The sequence below is a fragment of the Bombus vosnesenskii genome, unplaced genomic scaffold, assembly GCF_011952255.1.
Source record: "Bombus vosnesenskii isolate JDL3184/JDL3185 unplaced genomic scaffold, Bvos_JDL3184-5_v1.1 scf7180000013295, whole genome shotgun sequence".
In the NCBI taxonomy this organism is placed as follows: Eukaryota; Metazoa; Arthropoda; class Insecta; order Hymenoptera; family Apidae; genus Bombus; species Bombus vosnesenskii.
In genome coordinates, this window is record NW_022882946.1 from 5,789,828 (window position 1) to 5,805,906 (window position 16,079).

The following is a 16,079-nucleotide window of genomic DNA, read 5'->3' on the forward strand; positions in this document are numbered from 1 at the left end:
TATTTATCATAATGTAATGGGTCCCACTTCAAGGAAAACTCCACATCTTCTCTAATATTTCATTTCCTTAGTCCTCGAGGCTACTGAGTATTGTTTAACACTAAACTAATTTCAAAGGGTTGTCAGTCTCAAAGTAACACTAGCCGTTTGAGTCTCAGGGATCTTTGAAAAAACGGGGTCGAAAAATGGCGAACAGTCTTAATCGATTGCAATGAGGAACAAGCGGCACAATAGCTTGTCATATTTGTTATTTTTATGAAATACATCTATGCAATGTTGTAATATTTTTGGAAATCAGACAATCGATTCGTGAAACTCAAGAATCGATTTTCTAAGTCTTCTTCCGTATCTGCTAAAAACTCTCTGCTTCTAATCTCTCTTCCCTTTCCCCTTCTAACTCTTAACTTGCTTTTCTTCGTCTTTGTTCAATCTTCGCTTCTTCAAATCCTGTTTTATCCTCTCTCCTAAGACCCAGTCCTTCTCTGTTTATATTGTTCGATCGACTCCCAGTCAACACAGGGAAAGTCAAACCGTCGGTTGTTGTTCTAAATTCTATAGAAATTGCATCTGTATTATGCGTATTATTAGCTTATAAATATTTCAAGTTTCATTCGATCAAAATTATTGAGAAGATAACAACGAAATACAAAATACCCTGAGTCGTGCGTAGCGTTCAAATGTACTGGCACTTTTCGACACAAAATTTAAACAGCGCAATCGCGCTGCTTGTGACAAACGGTTAAATATATTTCTATTATACATTCATCCACGCATTTCCTCTGTCTATTCCGAGGTAAAACCTCAAAAATTAAGTACTCTGTCTTGTACGTTTTCAAATTTCTTTCACAATTTTCAATTTCATATTTCAATACTATTGAGATATGAGATATAATTTTGTTTGCTAGATTAGATTGACTGCGTGGTAGTGACACACGTATGTGAATATGAGTGTGTGAAAGTATGTGTGTGCGCGGCGTCTCGAAAAATAGACGAATGTAACTGTTCCATTGGCAGTTGGTATGGAAAATGGTGAGACAAAGAAAGTGAAACTGAGACACGTGCAGATGTATATCGACGAAGATCCTGGAAATCGTTTATTAAATAGATCTAAAACTATTTTAATATGAATTCTAAGTGTAACCTTAGTGTTCCTTTACATTTATTTCGGCGATTAAGATCCACGATTCTTAACAAATACAAATAAAAGGGATAGCGGAGTCTCATAGCAGAGGAAATAAAATTTCAAAATGTTTCGGTATAACAAATTCACGTATAATAAATTCATTGAAGATTGTACGCGACATCTGATGCTTACGTCAACTACTGTGTATGTCCCGAGTCGTGTAAATAGCAGGTTCACGGTGGTTAAGAGACTTCAGACTCTCGAATTCGAGCAAGTCCACTAACCCGAAAGAGATCTTTTCTTTGCTCTTTTCTCGAGCCGACCCGGTGACGCGCCGCGTCGTGCCGTGCTGAACTTCGTCATCGCAAACACGATAACCAGAGCGGAGGATGATCAAAGCGGACGGTGCTCGCGTTGAAAAGGGAGAGTAGACGTTGCCGGCGACCTCGGAGGCTTAATTTTTCACGCAAAAAGCGCGCCGTGCGGCGAAATCTCTAAAGGAACCGAGGGGACGTTACATTGTAACGCTTCTTCCGCGACAGCCCTTTCGCGCGAAATGTCCCCATTTCCTCTTGGAATCTTTGTTCCGTCGACGGAACAGTCTTGTCAGCGAACTGGGACGACCAACGAGCCGACGTTGCTTGCTCTTTGCTTTCAATATTATTGCAGTTACATTTGCGATCTAACGAACCGGTGAATCGAAGCATCGAATTGCGATACGGATCGACGCGATAATTTTTCAATGAGTAAACGAACGTATTCGAATATTTCTAAAAACGTAATCGATGCTTCTGCCGATCGAATCGATTTATCCTAAACTCCTATTATTCCATTAGCGAATGGAAAATAATAATTGGCAAGAAAAATCAACGAGCTGTCGACTGTGTGAACTCCGATTATACAAACTATTTGTCCTCCTATAAATCCAGACAAATGAATTTCTATGATACATATATACCATTGTATTAGACATTTTTAACACTTTGACTGCCACGTTGGTCATTGACCGGCCACGGTTTCTCCTGTGACGCCACGGTGGTCATTGGTGACCGGAGCGCTTGAACTTCCTACAATTGTAAAAATTGAATGAAAATTGACAGTTAGAGCATTTTGAATATAACCGATAAATAGAAGATACTTCGAAATAAAAAATGCACCATTAAACGATTAAACATTTTTATTAGAACATCAAAAACAAAAAAATGAGAACAAATCATGCATCTAATGGTTCACTGTGTTTGCATCCACATCTTTGAGGGGCAATCTACGAATATTATTATAAACACAGCTTAGAAAATAATCGTAAACGCTGTTTTATAATCATATAATCGAAGTTAGAAGCGTGCACATACCTTACTATTATACAGAGTGGCTGGTAACTGGTGGTGGTGGTGGTAAAAAAGAAGTCGAAAATATAGAATAAAAATGTTTCGTTTGAGGCTTTGTTTTCGAGTAAATCGACTTTGAATTTTCGCTCGGTACGCGTGCGGTACGTTATAACGGATCTCACTGTAGATCATGGTCTCGATGGAAAAATTAAAAAAAAAAATTAAAAAACAATTTTTATTCTATATTTTCGACTTCTTCTTTCGCGTAGAATCACCCCCTTTCCGTTTGTACCACCAGTTACCAACAACCCTGTATATAGAATGAGCAAATATTGTTTACTAATATCTTCTACATGTTTCAACAATATATTCTGCACGTTTTGCTTGCGACGAAATAACGAATGCGAATGGTTTGTTGAAATAAACGAAGCCTTGTTATAATATGTCGCTACCAACTGTTACCGAGACGCCACGGTGATCACCCGTGACCACCAATAAGGAAAACGGACCGTTGGGGAGAAATGTTGTCTTACATCATCAATTTACTATTATTTTGCCATTACATGCTGTGAATAATAAAAATACTGCCGTACTGTCCTAAAGGAAACATGTGATTTCTGCGTGGTAGTCAAAATGGTAATCGATTCTAGCGTGTCGTTATATCGCAGATAAAATGCTACATCGAGGCTGTCAGTGAAAAATACTTAGGCGACAACGTGCCGATACAATCGAACGACGTCCATCTTACAGACAAAACAGAAACAAAACTACGAACCTGGTTAACCGTGCTTTGTTCGTCTCTCGTTTCGAGGTACAGCTACACTTTCGTCGTTCGTTTTCCCTTGCTCGTGTTCCGCCTCTTTTTCACCCCGGAAACCGCGATTCCGTCAGCGGCGCGACGCCCGATTTAATTCCAACCGTGCGAGGGATTAAACGGACACCCGGGAAAAATCACGGAGCTGCTATTGCCGCTGCTGCTGCTGCTGCTGCTTCATCCACAGGCTGGCTTTACGAACTTCGCCCGGCCCTTCTCTCCAATAACTTGCGCGCTAGGTAGACAAATGGAACGTGAAATTCCGCTTACGGAGATTAAACGAGTGCGTTCCCGGAATATTGAGATTCGTCGAGCGAATTGCAAAAATGTTTGCAAGTTCGACCGTTTAATTAACCCCTCGCGGTTTAACCCTTCGCTTTCGTTCGCGTTATCGTCTTCCAGTACACCAGATTTCTAGAATTTCACGTAGAAATAGGTATCGGAATAGATTTCGATACGCCTTTCGTAGGCGACCTGAATTGCAGATGCAATTCGTGTTAGAATTGTAGACAACGAAGGCTACTCGAGTGTAACATCGATTCCATTTCCAGCAACGTCGTCGTGAAATTATCGGCGATATGGGACACGAAGGGACAAACATCTCTTTAACATCCTTTTTATATAGGGTTGTCCGAAAAGTTTCTGTTGTTTCATGAGGAAATAATAGATGCACGTTTTTTGTTTTATATTATTTTGTCGAATGATCCATTTTGTTCTGTTGAGATAAACACCGCGACATTTCGCAGATTTGGTTTCACGTTTGTAGGAAGATGCACTGTTGTAAACAACACCTTTTCGAAAGAAAGACACTTTTCGGACAGCCTAATATAATATGCGCGATATATTCCTACTATTTCGCAATGTCGTCTAATTTGCTCAATTCGTAGGCTATCAATTTTATTACCAATTTTTCCTATACCGATAACAAGTGGCAATTTGTAAACTGCTTGCAGCGTCTCACAATCTCTTACCCAAACCTCTAACCATTCATCGTGCAACCTTTTTTAATCGACTGTCGCTTTAAAGAAGAAAGCAAGGAAGTGTCAGAGAAGATCGTTGACGGCAGATACCACCGACAGAGGATAGCTTCGAGAGTGTGCAAATTCTCGAGACGTCTGCCACCCTTTAAGGAGTCCGTAAACGTCGATAAATACGTAATGAAATGGAAGCTGCACGAGGGCCGTCATCCGAATTACTTATTCACGACACCTGTTACATAACGAAGTAAGAGAGTCGGCCAGCAGTAAACAAGGATTTCTTTAATTAAGCAACCGGACGGATGTTCCTTCGGTGCCTGCTTCTTCCGGTTCCCTCGGCAGACAGGCGAGACTTTATCTACTACCCTCTGTCGTCCTCCTTCTCTCCTCTTTCGACTCCTCAACCCCTCAACTTTCGCCTCTTGTTGTTCGGCACAGGCAAAGCCCGGATAAGGGACGCTGCGAGTTATTTACGTACGGCTGTATTTGGAAGTACAACAGGGATGACGCGGGACAGTGGAAAGGGGTTGAAAGAGGTTGGAAGGAGGACCAGTCGCCTGAACAGAACACAGACTCGTCCCATGTGGGTTCCGTTAATTAACCGAGTCTACCGAGTTCTATTCCTCGCGTTATACGAGGTCCAAATAAAATATATAAGAGAACATAAAGTGATTCGTTGCGAGAGAATAAGAAGGAAATGTCTCGTGCAACTAGGACAGGACTGTAATTCTATGGAAATAAAAGATGGGAGAGAATTTGTTTGAAGGAATTAAATGGTCTTGAACGTAGCACGATCAGGCGTGTATCGTTTAATTCAATATGTTTGTTCGTTAGATTCAATAGAATCTAGGAATTTCCCTCGTCTGAATGAGCAGTAGTAGGTCGATTGTAGAACTTGCATTCGCGAGGAAGTTCAGGGACACGTGGACGTGAGACGCGTGGAGAACGCACCGTTGACGTCAAGAAGATGGATCGCCTAACATAAATTCACTGCCCACCTCGCGTGTAATCTTCCCGAGATCGTAAACAGGGTTGGTCGATGCATTTGCATATTAATATGTGGAAGTGGTTGGCTGACGTGTCAAGAATACTCTTATTTCACTTACAAACGTAAACATGGCGAAAAGGAAAAATGTAAAAAATCAAAGATTATTGAAAATTAAGAATGTAAAAGATTAAAAGGTTAAACAGAAGGTAAAAATAATTTTACGCTTCACTAACACGATAACATTCTCTTGTTTTATTTTCGAAGGTAAAAAAAATCACCAAAGAAGAAATTATGAAACTTAAACAATTTTTTTTTAATTAAAGGAGACGTAAAAACGATTTTAAATATAGAGAAAGAAACGAAAAAAGGAATAGAAGAAAAGAAGGAAAAGAATCGAGCTAACGAACAAATTGGAAATAAAGCGAGTGGCTCAGGCGAAAGAATGTTGCAATTTCGATCGCGTGAGACAACAGAATCGGTGAAGAAGCTGTTCCATTCGTTACGTTGATTACGTTCTTTCGAGCAAACTCTAATTTGCATCCGCGAGACGGTTCCCCTTATTTAAATCCGCCTCGCCGCTTCGACGAACTCGATTCAATTCGTAAAGACAACGAACGCCTCCTTTCCCTTTCCTCGCCTCTTCGCTTTCCTTTTTTATTTCTCCTTTTTTCGTCGTCGAGTTCACCGCCACTCTAAAAGATTAATCGTAGCTACTTGAAGCATTTGTACGTCCGTTTCCTTCTTCTTCTTCTTTTTTTTTTGTTTTTTTTGTTTTTGTTTTAACTTGGCAACTTTTGACGGTTGTCGTTTAAATCGATGGAAGTAGTTGGTGAAGAACGCTTCGCTTCTGAGAATATCGTTGCGATCGACTCGATGCATTTCGTGAAATTAATATCCAGTTATTTCGTAATACTTAATAACAGATTTGTCTGGCTCTAGTCGAAGCTCAATTTGACATCACAAGTTTTCTATAGTTTGAACTCGTTGTCAGCATGATGAACGATTCCAGAATCTGAACTCATTGTCAGCATGATAAATTTGCTGCATCCATTTAGATGTCAACTCGCAAGTTCAAAACGATATTTCAAGTGATCATTTATGTTCTTACGATTAGATTGAAAGTGACATTACAGTGACAGAAGAATGACAATCTAACGTTACAAATTTTCTGTCAGTATTTCAGTTCCAATTCAAAAGTTCGATACACATCTCGCAAGACAATTGATATTCTGTGGAAGTAGACCGGCAAACGGCGACGTAATTCACCCAAATACTTTCCTACTCTCCTTGATACCAGCCGTTCCATAAATTTTCTTAATACCGTTCAAGAAGAATAAATAAATTTAAAAAAATCCTATGAAAAATACGACATAAACAAATTCGTCTGCTAATCGTCCATCATCGTCCTACAATTAATTAGACCAAGGGGGGATCTACTTTGATAAAAGACAAAAAAGATTGGATTACAAAGGATCATAATCTATCTTCATTCTGTAACTTCCTTTAATCCTTGCTCTAATTCTTCCAAACTCTTCCTATTTTCATCGCGAAATTCACCGACTCGTCAATCACCTAATTTTCCACCTATCAATTCTCTTGAGATTATCTGATAGAGAAACGCGTGAATGAATTTCTAATAGAAATATATATTGAAGTAAGTACAAGTACAGGTATAGTGTATGCCGATGCAGATCCTCACTCTAGCAGTGTTACAATACAATAGGAAGAAGATAGAGAGCACGTTCATATATTTATAGTAAAGTTAACCTTGGTGTGTAACTCTAGCTGAAAGTTACAAGAAACAGCAATAGAAATCTACATATAGCTCTTTTCTTTCTAAACTTTGTAACCCAAAACAACATTCATATTCAACAGCACAATAATACGGACCTCTCCTTTTTTAATTCCTTTTCGTTCAACAAATTCTATTTTCTTCGTAACAGCGGTGTCCAGGTCGGGAGTACACAAAAGGAAAAAGATATAGAGTTTTCCTAGAAGTAATTACTTGAACAGACTCCAAAAAAAAAAAAGAATGTATTCGCTCCGAACCTTGTTCTCAAGCTATTCCATATTTTCCTCATTCATTTGGCCGGAAGAACTGCTCCATCCCGGTGGAAACCACGGTAAGAAAGAAGCTACAGGAAACGAAGTAGCCTGGGTCAATTCTGAGGCAAACAAGGAGAAAACGGTTAGTAATTACATTCGAAATTCTTCTCCATCGAGCGTTCTTAAAAGTTTTCCGTCTTCTGGCAAACTGCGTCGGAAACGGCGGAGTTGGGAATAATGCAAAAGTACGCCGGAGGAAGAAGGGTCGTGAACGGGGCAGAGGGCGGAGGAAATGCAGCTTGACGGAACGTTCTGGAGCCACGTTTTAACGGCGAAGTTTGCAGGGGACAGTGTGCTGTGACTTCTTAAAAGCAACGCCAGAAGCAACGTCCCTCTCAGAGGGGACGGCCACTTTAATTCTTACGTTCGTCAGTCTGGTTTTTCGCCGGCGACGCGCCGTTTGCATCGCGACGCAACACCACGCGATTCGCGTTTCAACGTCCAAAGCGGCCCGGCGAGAACGATAAAGCAAACCGGGACGCTGGCTGTTGAGAAATAAAAGACAAGAGGATCAACGTAGAAATCGTGAGATGACTTTCGTTTTTACGGATTCATGTCGCGAGAATTTATTGCCTGGTTGGAATTTTTATCGATAAGGGTTATTTGTTTCTATAATATGGTAATAAATGAAAGGAAGAAAATAAAATCAGACTGGAAATTGTAGAAAGACTTCGATTTTTATGGTTTTGAATTTCTTTGTTCTTATTGCAAGATTTTATTGCCTGGCTGGGCTTTTAATTGACGAGAGATGTCCGTTTCTGTATTAGACTCGCGTTTTAACGTTCGAAACGAGCCGACTAGAACGATAAAGCAAACCAGGACGCGGAGAGAAAATCAACGTGGAAACTGTGAGAAGACTAATTTTTATGGATTTTTCTTCTTTTTTTTTCTTTGCTTCTTTTTTCTTTTTTTACTGTTCGTATTGCAAGAATTTATTGCGTGACTGGGATTTTAATCGAAAAGCATTGTTTGTTTCTACGTGGTTTCTGCAGGCGTGTGTGTATAGCAAACAAATAACGACTTGTTTATTAACGTGAAAATGATAAATTGATTACGAGTTCTTGAAGCTGAAAGTTTTTAAGAAGAAACTCGTGAGAAAAGATTTGGTTTTAATGCAGTTCTATGTGCACGTGAAAACTAAGTAAAGAACGAGTTTCATTTAGAAAATATCTTCCCAACACGCGAGAACAAGCCAGAAAATGTTCACGTTCTGTCGTTTCTTCGGTATATAATTTTGCAGAGCAAAGTATTAAACTTGTGTATAAATAGACGTTAATTGACATTCTACCTTTTAGCTTTCATGTTCAAAATTTTGCTAACGTATAAAAACACACGAACAAAAACTTTTGCAAATTTTACTCAACAATTACAAAGTTGATCATAAAGTTCTCTAGGAAATAACAATTATTTTGCTTTTTGATACAATAGAAGGCGGAAATAGATAAATGATAATTACGTTACGTGTTAATACGATCTGAATCCATTGTGAATTAATGTCTCATTTGTACATAAATTAAATAATCTGTGTAAATAGATTCGCATCATCAAGCACGCGTATTCATACTTTCGCATAATGAAAGTCTGAATTAATTTAATGGTACATTGATGGTAGATTTATATCGACAAAGTTAACACTTCGAAATGTGGAAATAGAGGCACGTAATAATATTCGATGTAGCATTAAATATATTCGACAAACCAATTTAATATTTATTATTAGTTAATTTCCTATGCTTGATTCAGAAATACAATATCAACTATCATTTATCTATTTCTGCCTTCTATCGTATTGAAAATAAATTCATTATCGTTTCCTTTGTATTTCAGATTCTTATCGTAACTTCTTAATAAAGGTATATTCTTTTAAAAGTTTATATTTATTTCACATTTTCGTCTCACTTCCACTCATAGAATATTGGCAAAATTTACGTGGAAATTTATACACACGCAATGACTTTTCCATATAACTTGAAGTATTTTCTTATAAAAATTGTACGTGCAATGTATCTATATTTGTGTATCTATATATATATTGTATAAACATGTGTTGTAAAAGTTTTATTAAGTCGCGGCATATCGATTTCGTACAATAGATAATAAATATTGAAACAACTTGCTCGTATCCTACAGACAGATTAATCGGACAAAACTTAATTAAATCTAGAAATTCTTAATTATCGGACAAACATTCTAACAAGTTGAGCTATTGGAGCTTCATCGGACTTTCTACTACACTCTAGTATTTTAATAATTATCATTATCTCGGTTACTGTATTAAACTTTATGTTCCAAATATAAATAAACAATAAATATTCTCAAATATAAATATAAATCATAAAATATAATCATAAAAAATAAATAATAATATAAATAATAATTCTCTATCATTTTCTATCAAAAGACATCCACACGTATCAATTCACGTATCAATAATCATATAACAAAATAAGCCAAACAACGTTTTTACCCTTTTTAAAGAAAAACCGTCTGGCGAGGTACGGATAGAAATGAAAAACCTACAAATAAATCTGTCGATTAATTTCACTTGAATTTACGCTTAAAATCACGATTACCCGGCTAGCCAACAGATTCCTCCTCTGTGAGCCTTAACGTACGCTACGACCTTTCGTGGTGGCACAATGCTCCTCGCCAACGATCGATCTTCAATCGTCGCCACATGGTTTCCAGCGTGTCGAACGCTTGTGTTCTCACCTCCACGTTCCCATGGAAGAATCGAGGAAATGCAATAAGGAGCGCGAGAATCGAAGAACAATAAGGGATGACAGAAGCGCGGAAACGAAGAAATAGAAGCGGACGGGACGCAGCGCTCGAGGCACGTATTGCCCCTTTAGAGTTTGCGGCTGTGGATATACGTCGACCGAGCGAAAGCCACCTCTTAAAGGCTGCCATCCTCCTCCTCCTCATCTACAGTTCTGTACAGAAGTCTCTTAGGTCACCTACAGTCTCCCATTGATCGTATAATAGCAAGCAACTGCTTTTTAGAAAATATTCTCGCACACTGTTATACGTAGGAATTAAATTTAGGCGTTCATCGTCATAAATATATTGTAATATCGTAAACTATTATAATTAGATTATTAATGATAAATGGATTAAACAGATGTTAATTAAACAGAAAACAATGGGTATTTAACATGAACTAATTGCAACAACGTATAATAATTAAAACAACTAGATAATTAATTAACAATTTTCGTCAACACAGATTCAACTCTCTCTCAACAACACTAACAACACTATCTCGACAACGCAACGCACTCTCCGGCTTCTCAACTCATACTGCTGTTAATTCGTTTATCGTCCCTTAACAACCCCTTGTCGTTTGTCTTAGTCTCATATCTCTTGTTTTAGCCCTACCACGCACATGCTCAGCAACCGCTTGTTTATAATTCGCACGACACCCCTCGTCTCTCGTCCACGATACCCCTTATTCACGACACTACAATATTAAAAACACTTTAGATGAATAAGATTTTAAATTACAAATGTTACGATACACACACTGGGGAGTCAGTTAAGACGCTGAAAGCCGAAATATTTTCGAAACTGTTAATTGTATCGAACGGTGTGAAAGATTTGAGAAAGAAGTTGAATGATTTCGATGTTGTTGTTTCGTGTAATTGCTATTTTTGCGAATCGACGCTTACAGGATACTTGAAAGTCATACGGAATGATTTTGAGAACAAGTCGCGAGGAAGCAAGTGAAAGAATGTGAATAAATTGTTCGAGCAACTAAAAATGTAGAGGAACGTTTACACAGAAGACGAGTTTATATAAAACGAGTTTATGAGAAAATTATCCGACAACATCTCTCACAGACAAATCTAATTCTCTGTTTGAAACATCAATACGATATTGAAATATCATACTCATTTTGTAGCCCAAGACTTTTGCTCAGCACTGTGTCCATCCATCTACTGTACATGAAATTCTGCCGAAGAGATGCGCAATAAAGCGGAAAAGGAACAGACCAACCCCCTCGTTTCGCAGTAGAGCTTAAACCGAAAACATAATCAAATCTCGTCGAGAGCTACCGCGGTGCAAAGTTACTAATTGCTTAATTTCCCTCGACTTGCTCACCCAAGGTACTCTTTCTTCCTCCTCTGATCTTTGTCGTTTCTATGCTTCCCTTTGTTCGATACGTTGCTGCCTTTGATCCCTCTGTCACTCTCTTTCCCCACCCCTTTGTATTTTCCTCTTTATTTATACCGGCTCCCCCTTCTGTCTTGTCTCTCGTCGACGAGCACACTCCTCTATCTTCCAGCTACCACCCTTCGATTCTCTTGCTTACTTTCTTGTCCCTCGCTATTCACCCTCTTCTTTATTACTTTCGTACGGCATTCCTGGTCTTTGACCTCGTTCATCGTGGTTGGCCACGAATCCTACGTATTAGGCTGCGGATATGTATGCAAATTCATATTTCTAGCTCTTTGCTAGTAAAATTGATCAACCATTGTACTTGTTCAAAATTGTGGATTTTAGTGGGTGAAATAAGTAAATAGGAACACTTACATTACACGTAGAAATGGTATTAAAATAGTTTCATATTTATTTAATACGTGGTTTACAAGATACTCTCAGCACTCTTTTTCTTATTATTTAATTTGCACTTTACAATTTGTCCAGCTGGACATTCTGTAAATTTGTCTAACTTTATTGCAAATTAACATGTGGATGGTTACCCCCAGCGGGATATCATCACCGAGTTTGACTATTTTATTTCTTTAGTGAGATCAGTGGGATGTTTTCTGTGATGTAAATGGAATAATATAATGTATTTTATTTATTTTTTTCTATTTATTCAAAATCAAAATAATTTTGTATCATGGCTACTTATATCAATGCCAGTCAAAATGAATGGTACACGTCAAAGTGTAAAAGGCTGCTAAAATCTGTTTACCGAACCCGAATTAATCAGTTTCCTCGTTTTGTACAACTACCCACGCGTTTTTACAATTTTTATACACGCGTATAATTCAATACGATGGTGTTAGTTATCAGGCAAATTCCGGATCGACCATGATGCTAATAGTAGAACTACAATACCAGTTAAAATGACTGGTTGTACAATTTTATAAATATACCAATTCTCATTTAGAGACCATGGTCCCAGATGGGCTAATAATATCAAAAAGTGTACTACGTAACATGAAATTCCCTTTGTAAGTAATAAATCAATAAATATAAAGATATTCTATTATTACGTATTTTTTAAAGACCAGTCAGTTTGACTGGTTTTGGTAAAAATAGTTTCATCTTAAGTAGTAGCTTCAGTGTTTGTGTCTTCGAGTTTGTCTACTTTATTTCTTGAGTGAGGTCACTGGGGTGTTTTCTCTTTAGTCTTCTTTTTATGAGAGTTTCGCTCGTTTCAACAGCCACCTGGTTTCGATGTGTTGCCATTCTTTTCTTGTATTTTTTTTTTTTTGCGTATCTGCCGATTTCTTCTCTGACCGTTGGTATTTTTAGGTCTTTGCGTATATCCTCGTTTCTGACATACCATGGGGCGTTCATTATTCTTCTGAGTATCTTCGATTGTAGCGACTCTAGTTTATTCATTGCACTCTTTTTATCTCATCATCTTTCCAACACCATGCGTACGGAACAGTTGCATTCTTCTGTTCTACGAGACGCTGCTCACGCACATACTGCCACACGCTCATACTCATATTTGTGTATCACTACTACACGACTAATCCGATGTAGCACACAAAATTATACATATCTCAATAGTATTAATGGTAATAATTACACACCTTTAATGGTAGATTGTTAAGAAGCAAAGGTACTCCGTGAGTTCGTCTATCGCGAACGATAATAAATTTTAAAGTAAATTTAAAAGATAATATTTAGGACATCGTCGATTTTCTCTACTTTTCGATTTATGGGGTTGCTTCTGAACCGCTCGCATGTATCGTGCGTGATTCATTAATGGCGATTAATGTAACGTAAATACTCTCAGAGTATTTGTCTTTTATTTCATTGAACGAAGTCGATTTCGATCTCGTCAGATGAAACCAAAATTGCAACAAAAATTGACGTCTGTTCCGCGAAGAAACCGGGTATTTCACGCGAGTGTTATCGCATTCGCGATGAAGGTAAAGGGATGAAACGTGTATTTATCTATCGGCGTTCGAGCAGAGTGACGAAAAATTGGTGAGAAATGAAATGAAAGCAACTCGAAGAGTAAGAAATAACACTGGATGACAACGGAGCAGGAGATTCTCCTCCTCCTGTGCAACTTTTCGCCTCCGTCATCCTGGAAAGAAACACTCGATGCTGCTTTTCTTTCGCGTGCAAGAGAAATGCTACTCCTACGCTGTACTTTTTGGACAGATAATAATAAAAAGAGTAATAATGAAAATGTTGATGTAACGTGCGAACCTGATAACTGGAATTATGGCTTCTGTTATCGAAACGGTTGCGAAATTTTGCGAAAGCTGAGCTACCGAATTTCGTAAATAAAATATCATTTGTGTATACAACGCACACCTGCGATATGTAAGCAACGTTCACGAAACAGATGTTCCGGAGGGGATGTTCTTTTGCAATAATTCTTCCGACATGTATTTTCCATCGTAATCGAGAAAAAAATCCATAACTTGCTGCAATTGCGTGGATCACTGCGTACGACAAAAATGAGCAGAATTAAAAATAGAAATGTGCAATAGAGAAACTAAAAAAGTTCGCGCGCCCAATTTGACACGATGAAGACCTTTGGTCTTCGTTGTGCTCGCAATTTCGTCTGCAACGTTTCTCACATTAAGACCACCTTCGCGTGGCGTTAAGCTTCGTTCTACTCGAGACGAGGACGTCGTCGCCGCCATCATCCTTTCACATCAGATTATGGTTGTTGACGTTTCACTCGAGCCAGAAGCCAAACCTTCGTGCTCGTTCTTCCGTTTTAAACTCGTCATCCTCGTCTAACCTAATCTCGTCTTGTTGTTCGATTCAACCACTAAAATGTTTTACACCCAATGGACCCAAGTTCGGCCTTCTCGATGCTCTTAGCGCTGCAAACCAACCCGAAATAACTTCGTTACACCGTTACCATTACTCCAACTTTTGCAATTGCATTTCACGCGCGGTAGGATTAATTCGATTCGAAAATTATTTCCTCCGCGATCGTTACGTTGTATCGGATCGTACATCGCTTACTCGTTCGAACGTCAGCAACTATTTCTAGAATTCTGAGATGTGTTTTCGTCAACCGAGGCTTTCTTGCGTGTAACCCTTTAACGTGTGAAACGTGAACACAGTCAGCCAATCATCTTTGTCCGAACAAGCAACCACGTTGTTATAAAATCATCAAATTTACTTCCTTTCGCGTCTGAGTTTTACATTGCTTATCGTGTTAAGAACGTAAGATATAACGTTCGAATTGCAAGAAAATATTCATCTTTTTACATCGATAACATTGTAATTTAAATAAATCTGCCATATTCGAGGAACATTTCAGTGAAGAATTTCGCGAATTTTTGATCACTTAGATTTTAGAATGTTTTTTAGAAAACAATTAAAGATTAAGTTTGTTTCTGAAATTAACATAAACGACGAACAGTAGATATATTTTGCACTTACAGTGACGAATTGATTTCATATAAAACATGTAATATGCTGTTTGTATCGTCTCACATTTTCCCTGTAACACCTTCTCCCAGTAACAACGAAAAGCGAAGTAGCACTTGTTCCAATTCTTTAAACTACTCGGTATATGTATAAAAAGCCTATGATATTGCGAAAGAGTTCAAGAATCAATTTCGGAGCATTTTCCTAATATCCTTTGGTTCCATTCTGCCAGAGTAGTCCGCGCTTACACGAATAACTTTGATCTTTCTTTCTTTCGATTCTTCTTTATGAACCTACGTCAGTTCTTTCTCGTCATATATTAAACCGAGGACACAGACGTAACGTGAATATAATATAGACTTCAAATAAAGAACAGGAAAAAGGGGGGAGGGGGAAGAAGATATCATAAGATCGTAGCGAGGAATACAGAAACGTGATTTTTCTATAGAAAACAAAAAATGTAGAGAATCATAGGAAATCGCCACGGCAAAATCTACTTATAGGAAACCAAATCATAAAAGGGAAAGAAAGGGAAGGAAAACAATTTGACTGCCACGGTGGTCACCCGTGACCACCAATAAGATAAACGGTCCATCGGGGAAGAATGTTGTCTTACATCATCAATTTATTATTACTTTGCCATTATATGTTTTGAATAATAAAAATACCGCCGTGGCGTTCTGAGCGAAACATGTGATTTCGGCGTGACAGTCAAAGTGTTAGAAGACTATGAAAATTACAAGAGGGCTCAAAAAAGATTAATATCAAAATTCGATATTATCGTATTACATAGTTTGATAAGCAACTAAGAAATAACAACAGCAACCGAGGCGATAAATTTTTATTCGCCAGGTTCTCTAAACTCTCGTCTATTTTTATCCGATTACTGATCCTTTCCAAAAACAAATACTCGGGTCAAACAGAATGTTAAAACTGCGACAGCCATCGAACGAAACTCACACAGAAGCGTAAAGATCAATAAAATCACACGAATAAACGTGCGACACTTTCCATCGAACATCGACAAGCTGTTCGAACAATTATTTAAATATTCACTGCGTGTAATAACTTTCTATAATTTTTCGTCTGACCAAAGAGAACTTGCCATTCCACGCTAATATTTATTTTCAAATTTAACTTTCGAAACGCTAAACTA